The following is an 8,575-nucleotide window of genomic DNA, read 5'->3' on the forward strand; positions in this document are numbered from 1 at the left end:
GGTTGTCAACGGAAGCTTGGGTCGGCGTTTTGCAATAAAAAATTGTAGAAAGACTCATGGAGATAAGAAGAAGATGATTTAGGTGTCTTAATGAAGGATTGAATGGTGTTTTGGGCGATTGGAGGCTGGTTTTTTTTAGGTTCTTTCGGTTTCTAGGGTTTCGGCTATGAAAAAAGAGATAGGAGATTATATATATATATCATAACCACGATTCATAATTGCAATTTTATTTTGTTACTGCTATTTCAAATCACGATTATTAAAGAACCGTCATTAATCGTTATTAAGAATCAGGAATTTTGTTTAAACTATTATTTTTAATAACATCAACCATTCAAAACATCAGTATTTTGAAAACCATGCTATTTCTCCGAGACTTTTAAAAATCTATCATTCTCTGACAACTTTCTCCTATCTTTGTCATTTTTCAAAAAATTTCTCAATTGCTGATCCAACTGATTGGCTGATAGTGCCATTATGCCATGATTGTTGATATGAACAGATAGCATTCAATGACTCCAATGTACTTTCACATACGTGTCTAAGCACAATTAACTGGGGGAGAGAGGATGACAATCTTTTTCAACCCACTTGGCCCAGGAATTATACAAAGAAAAGACTATACAACGCCACCTATGCTTTACGTTTTAATGATACATAAATATGCTTCGTTGTTACAATGTGCACACACCTAGAATAGAATAGTACAATGATGCTTATGTCTTTCCAAGAAAAAAATAAGATGTCTTGGGATTAGGTAATTTTATTTTTTTATATATTATACGAGGGTGTGTGTGTATATATTAAGCAATAAAATGAGTTAATTATTTTTAAATTAAAAAAAATTAAAGCATGTATTTAGATCTTTTAACTTTTTAAAATGCAACAAATATCAAGAAAGAATAAACCATGATCCCATGGGTTTTTTATCCTATCACACAAGTTTTTTTTTTAAAAAAATTCTATAAACATGAAGGGTAATTGGATCTTTTTAGGTTAATTATTGATATTTTTTAATTTAAAAAGCTAATTGTGCATGCTTTTACACATACTAGCGTGTGTACAGTCTTCGAGTGGGCAACATGCCCTTTCACCATGTTATTGGAAGCGCTGCTACATCCTCTTTTCCTTGATGCAGCATGTGTAGATGGTAGCGACGACAGTTTGTTTTTGATTGGCTTTTTTTTCTTTCTTTTCTCTCTCATCTCCTAAAAAATACAAGTTTGTCATTTTTTTTAGTATTTTAATTTTAGTCCTTATTCTTTTTTTTTTCTAATTTTTTTAATCCTTTTATAGAAGTTTTAATTGTTTTCAATTTAGTCCTTTAATTCTAATTTGTCATATATTATTTTTTCCAATTCAGTCCTTATTGATTTGATTTCTAATTTTTTTCCTTAACCCTTTTGTAAAAGTTTTATTGATTTTCAATTTTATTATTCAATCCAAGTTTATGAAGTATTATTTTTCTCAATTTGTTCTTATTCTTTTGATTTTTTTCTTTTATTGAAGTTATTTTTTTCGATTTAACCCCCTAATAAAAAAAATTGGCTGCCCTCTAATTTATTTTATTTATTTTTACCCTAATTCTTTTAATTATCATCTTTTATTTTAGATCCTTTCATGTAATTTTCTTTTATTTCATCCTTCAGCTTTTGATTTGCTGGGGATAAGGTTTCGAGGTTTTTTCATGTATGATGCTTTTAGTCTATTGACCCGGGTTACGAGATTGAAAAGTTAACGTGGGTCGACATATTGTTTTTGTACTCTTTTTTTATGATTTCAACATTCGACATTAGTTTTTTTTTTTAAAAAATGGTTGTATGGTTTTCTTCAATTTATTTTCTATTGGGTTATTTTTATTTTATGACTTGGACCAAGGGTTGTTAACTCAGGTTGACTCGCCCTTTATTACCTAGGTTACATGTATATGACGCTATCTCATGTTGACTCGGGTTTTTTTTATTTTTTATCCAACTCCATACTTCTAGATGTTTTTTTACTAAGGTGTCATGATTTTTTTAATATGTTTATTATTGTTGTCTATTTTTTTTATTTAATTAAAATAAAATCAAGATATTAAGCTTGATAGGCTATAACTTAAGCGTTGGTTTTTCTAATTTTTTTAAAATGTTTTTATGACGCCTAAACATTAATTTTTATGGAAAAATATGTGGTCCCATAACGTGACGTGGAGACATATCTAAGTATTGTACTACTAATTAATCCACAAATAATAAAATCCGAGCAACCACGATCTTTCTTATGAGCTAATGTTGCTATTATTGGTGGTGGGGTGTGCCATTCCACATGCCTTATGTCACCATTTCACTTATTGATGCTTATCCCGAAAGCTTTGCAATTTCCCAAACAATAAAATCTGCTGCTTCACATAACATTTTGTGAACTTCTCTTCAAAAACAAGAAATTATTGCTTAATATAATCCTCCCCGTAGCAAGATCTCGTAGAGGTAAACGTGACAAAAGTTTCACAAGTTCCTACGTCAACGAAAATACATCCGCCTTCAATATTCATAATTAACAAAACATTAAAGTTTTTGGGTATATCTCCTCTGCTATTACCACACTCATAATACAGTACTATTCACTACAATAATTTTTATTTTTTATTTTTTATTTTTTTAATCTATCCTTCAATATTACATTGTTTTGGGTAGACTTGTTAAAAAAATAGACAACAATAATAAACATAGTATTTTTTTTTATCATTCATGCAATTTTGACTAAATTCTCCTTTTCCTATTGAGATGATCCATTTTGCTTTTTTGTAAATGAAGTGAAATTATGTTTATAATTGTTTCATCTCTTAAAGTGAACTTCCTTTGGTTAGATTGTTTTTTTTTTTTTTTTTTTGCTATTTTGATTTGTAGGCTTTAATTCTTTTTTGTTTGATTATCCTTACTGTTAATATCAAATTATCTCTTTGCTTTTACAAGTTTTATCTACGTGTTTGATTTTCCAGTTTTCATGCTAAAAACTAATTTTGACCGAATAGAATTTGTTCAGTTTGAACTGGTTTTCAATTTAGTCCGGGTTGTTTTCTCAAGAAATTATTGTTACCATTTTGATTGGATTTTTAGGCCTAAACTAGACCATAAACACTCTTAGTTTTGGGAATGATGCTTCATTATTTTTTTATTTTTTTTTGTTGAATTATATATTAATCTTATGAATTTGGTTTTTTTTTTTGTTGATTTCAATCTTCAATATTAGAGTTTTTTAGAGATGGGGCTTCATGATTTTTTTATTTGCTTTCTATAAATTTATCTTGCTCTCATGACCAAAATATGTTAACATGTTAACATATTAACTCAGGCGTTTAACATGTTAACTTGGGTGTTTTTATGGGTTGATTTTTCTTATTGATTTTTTTTATTTCATCCTTCAATATTAGGTTGATTAGAAATTGGACTTCAAAGTTTTTTTTATAAAGTAAAATTAGTTAAAAAGTAAATGTTTCGGTGATTAAATTTATTTTTAGGGTTTATAATGAATATTTTTATCAACAAAGAAAAATTAGAAATATGGTAAAAATACCAAGTTAGGTGATGAGTGAATGAACACTTCACCTATCTATATACTTGATCAACTTTGAACCAAAAAAACAGGGTAAAAACTCAATCCAACTAACTTATGTAATGTTAAATTCTCAATGGATCGGGTAAAATTACCATCCATATTAAGGCCTCCTTGATATAATAAGAAAAAAGAATTAGTTTAAAAGAAATGAAAGAAGTTACCATGAACTATAATCTTGTAGCTATTGTTGTATATTCTCTTTCATATATATATATATATATATATATATATATATATAGAGAGAGAGAGAGAGATGTAGAAAACTAACCCTAACTAATCCTAATCGGTTTTATATAATGGACCCTAATATAATAGATAAAATACTAATACTACAATAGAACCCGGGTGTAGAATTATGATTAATCATATTGCTTCATTACTCCCCTATAAGTTGAATGAGTAAGGCATCGCATTCAACTAGAATCGTAGAAACGTAAAATGAGATAATGAGAGAGGTTTAGTGAGCACATCAGTAAATTAATCATCAGAAGCAATAAATTGAACTTAGAGTTGCTTTCAAGCAACCATGTCATAAACAAAAGGAGAATCAATCTCAACATATTTCATGCTAGCATGGAAAATCAGATTGACAAACAAATAAACAGCTTCTAAGTTATCACACCATAAAAATACTAGTGTTTATACCCTATAGCAAATCAGATGATTACATGTGACACTAACTTTGTTCATGTAAAAACATATTGATTATTAATAAAAGCATTCTTTATCTTTAATATTCATTTATGCTTGATTAATGAGTCTAGAGTAAATATAAAGTCCTTGGGACAAAAATATTTTGCAAAAAAATTATAAAGTTATTATAATGTGTTGAATAATATGATAGGATCAACTTATGTTGAATAAGAGGAGAAACCTAGAAAGGCCTATTAATACTTGGGACAAGATGAAGGTCATAATGAGGAAATGATTTGTTCCTAGTCACTGTTATAGAAAGCTATTTTAGAAACTACAGGGTTTGAATCAAGGTTCTAAGAGTGTGAAGGATTACCATAAGAAGATGAAAATCATTATGATTTAGGCTAATGTAATGGAGGATAGGAATGCCACCACGGTGAGGTTTCTTAATGGGCTAAAATGAGACATAACAAATATGGTAGAGTTGCAATATTATATAGAGTTAGAGAACATGGTACATAGGGTTGCGAAGGTGGAAAAAAATGGAATTACATATTAGGTATTTAATTCGAGCTCATAGACATCATGAAAGTCAAATTTGAGAAAGAGGGGCTGCCTAGTCAAAGCCATTTATAAAATCTGCCACCAACTTCTTAAGAAGAGTTGTACTAGCTATATCTAACCTAAAGCCAAGAAAAAGATTATTATGGATTCCAAAGGTAAATCTAAAACTCAGCCTACTCGTAACCATGATATCAAATGTTTTAGGTATTTGAAGGTTAGACATATTGATTCTCAGTGTCCAAATAAGAGGTTGATGATCTTGAAGGATCATAGTGAGATTGAATTTGAAAGTGAAAGATCTAAAGATGATGAAATGCCACCACTTAAGGATTTTAACAAGGAGGTTGCATATCCAATTAAGAGGGAGACCTCGAATATAAGATACACATTACATGTCCGGGTTAACAAAGATGATATGTAGCAGCAAAGGAAAAACATCTTCCATAACGATGTCATTTTTGAAACAAGGTATGTGGTATAATTATTGATAAAAGTAGTTATACAAACATAGCTAGTACAACTCTTCTTAAGAAGTTAAATTTGAGTATTGTAAAATATCATAAACCTTATAGATTGTAGTGGTTGAATAAATGTGGTGATGTTAAAATGAATAAACAAGTCTTGATTTTGTTTTCAATTGGGTGATATTCTGATGTGGTTTCTATGTATACGAGTCATTTATTATTGGGTCATCTTTGACAATTCAATAGGAAGACAATGCATGACAGGTTTAGCAATAGGTATATTATTGTAAAAGATCATAAAACCATTACCCTTGTGCCATTATCACCCAAACAGTTGTATGATTATCAAATTAAATTGAAAAGAGAAAGTGAGGTCAAGGGGAGAGAAAAATCAAGGAATATGGTAAGATAAGAAAGTTAGATTCGGCCATTGATGAAATAAAACTGAATTCGATCGAGAGTGGAGGTAAAATAATAATAGAGAAGAAAGTAATTGTGCGAAGTGAGAATAATATGAAAAAATTAAAAACAAGTAACCTAATTTTTATGAAAGAGAGGGTGAGATTAAATCTAGTTTTTTATGCTAACAAGCCAATGGTTGTACTTATGTATAAGGAGGGTTATTTTTATGCTAACAATCTCGATTCTTGTGTTTCTAGTATGACTATTTATTTATTACAAGAATTTGATGATGTGTTTCCTAAAGAGATTCCGAGTGGATTACTACCAATAAGGAAAATTGAACGTTAAATAGACCTTATACTCGAAGCTGTAACTCTAAATTGACTTGCCTACCGAAGTAATCTCAAGGAGACAAAAAAAACTTCAAAAGTAAGGGGAAAAGTTAATGTCAAAGGGGCACATACCCGAAAGTATGAGTTCATGTGTTGTTCTGATCTTTTTTGTGCTTAAAAATGATAGAACTTGAAGGACATATGTTTATTTTCGTGCCATTAATAACATAATGGTAAAGTAAAGACATCTTATCCCAAAGGTTGATGATATATTAGATGAGTTGCATGGATCTTGTGTATTTTCAAAAATTAATTTGAAAAGTGGATATTATCATATTAAGATGAAAGAATATGATGAATGGAAAACTGCATTTAAGACTAAGTATGGTTTGTATGAGTGGTTAGTCATGCCTTTTAGACTTACAAATGCACCTAGTACATTTATGCGATTGATGAATCATGTGTTGCGTGCGTTCATAGGTAGAAGTGAACTTTGATGGTATTTTGATCTATAACAAGAACTTGATTGATTATATTGAACATTTATGTAATGTACTTGACGTGTTACATAAAGAATAATTATATGCTGATCTTAAAAGATGTACCTTTTGCATGAAAAAGATTGAATTTCATGGTTATGTTGTAAGTCCATGTGGTATTGAAATGGATGAGAAGAAGGTTAAGGCAATCCAAGAATAGCCAACACCTAAATCGATCACTAAGGTAAAAAGCTTTCATGGCTTGACTAATTTTTATTGGTGTTTCATTAAGGATTTTAATATATTATTCGCGCCTTTAACTAAAATTATGAAAAAATCTTTTGGATTTAAATTGAGAAGTGAACATGATAATGCATTTAATTTATTAAAATAAAAATTATATTCTACACTTGTTTTATGTTTACTTGACCTTACAAAGGCTTTCAAGATTGAATGTGACACATTATGAATATGTATTGGAGTTGTTTTAATACTTAGTGAAAGGCTCAACGATGCAACCTTAAACTACCTTACAAATGATAAAGAACTTTACAAATTAGAGCGGATTTGGGAGACATGACAACATTACATATGGCCAAAGGAATTCATGATTCATTCGGATCATGAATCATTAAAACATTTGAAAGGGAAAGGTAAATTGAATCGACAACATGCCAAATGGGTGGAATTAATTGAAACCTTCCTATACATTATCAAATACAAGCAAAGCAAAGAAAACATTATGGTTGACACGTTATCAAAAAAGTATGTTTTTCTATCTACTTTGAATCCTAAGATGTTGGGATTTGAGTATGTGAAGGTGTTATATATGATTGATAGTGATTTTGCTAATGTATATAATGCATGTGAGAATTTGGCTTTTGATAAATTCTATAGACTTAATGGATATTTGTTTAAAGAGAATACATTGTGTGTGCCTATGAGTTCTATGCATGAATTGTTTATTCGTGAAGCACATAAGGGTAGTTTAATGATGTATTTTGATGTTGCTAAGACTTTAAATGCATTGCATGAGCATTTTTATTAGTCTAAGATGAAAAAGGATATGCATCGCATATGTGATAAATACATTATATGTAGAAAAGCCAAGTCTAAAGTCTAACCACATGGTTTGTATACTCTTTTGCCTATACCTAAGAAGCCTTAGGTAGATATTTCAATGGATTTTATTTTGGGTTTATTTAGGTAAAAAAAAGGGTATAAATTTCATCTTTGTAGTTATTGATAGGTTTTCAAAGATGATGCATTTCATAGAATGTCATAAAATCCATGACATAACTAATATAACAAAGTTCCTACGACTTCATCGATGGAAAAATTGCATCGGTGAGTACCAAGAGAATTACAGTTGGAAATTAAGGAATGGAAAAAAATAGAAAAATAATGTGTCATTATTAGATAGAATTACCAATGCAATATGCTCGTCACTAATACCTGTCGGCAAATCCGTCAGTAATATTCTTCTTTTTCCTTTTTATTCTGCAGAAAATAGCACACGACACCCTTGCCCCCTTATTTTATCACAAATCAGACTCTCATCATCACAAATTCAACCATTCTAACACCCAGTCTATCAGTATCCCTGTTCTAGTTTAATTGTTTTAAAGATTTGACACATCAAGTATGCAAAACTACCCATTTTTTTGTTGTCATCCATTTTTAAAATGTTAATTGTTTGGCATTTTTATGTAGTTTATTTGTGTGTTTACTTGTTTTATAGTTTCTATAGAAATTGTTTTATGAATGTATGATTTGCACATGTTAGGGTTTGTTTTAGATTTTGAAAAATTATATTTGTTTGTCATTTGATGAAATTGAGTTTGATTTTGTAATTTAGGTGTTTTATAATGAAATAAATAATGGTTTATTTAATGGATAGGTTTCAAATTTAATCTATTTTATTGTTAAGTTGAAAATTTCAATAAATTTAGGCCCCGTTTGTTTCACAAAAAAGGGTTTCCTGGAAACCACTTTCCAAAATTTTTTATGTTTATTTGTCATTAGGAAAATTAGTAAACGGAAAATAATTTTCAATCAAAGAAAAATTTGGTTTAGTTTTCAGGAAAGTGTTTTCCTTTTA

This window comes from Populus trichocarpa, chromosome 12, assembly GCF_000002775.5.
Source record: "Populus trichocarpa isolate Nisqually-1 chromosome 12, P.trichocarpa_v4.1, whole genome shotgun sequence".
In the NCBI taxonomy this organism is placed as follows: Eukaryota; Viridiplantae; Streptophyta; class Magnoliopsida; order Malpighiales; family Salicaceae; genus Populus; species Populus trichocarpa.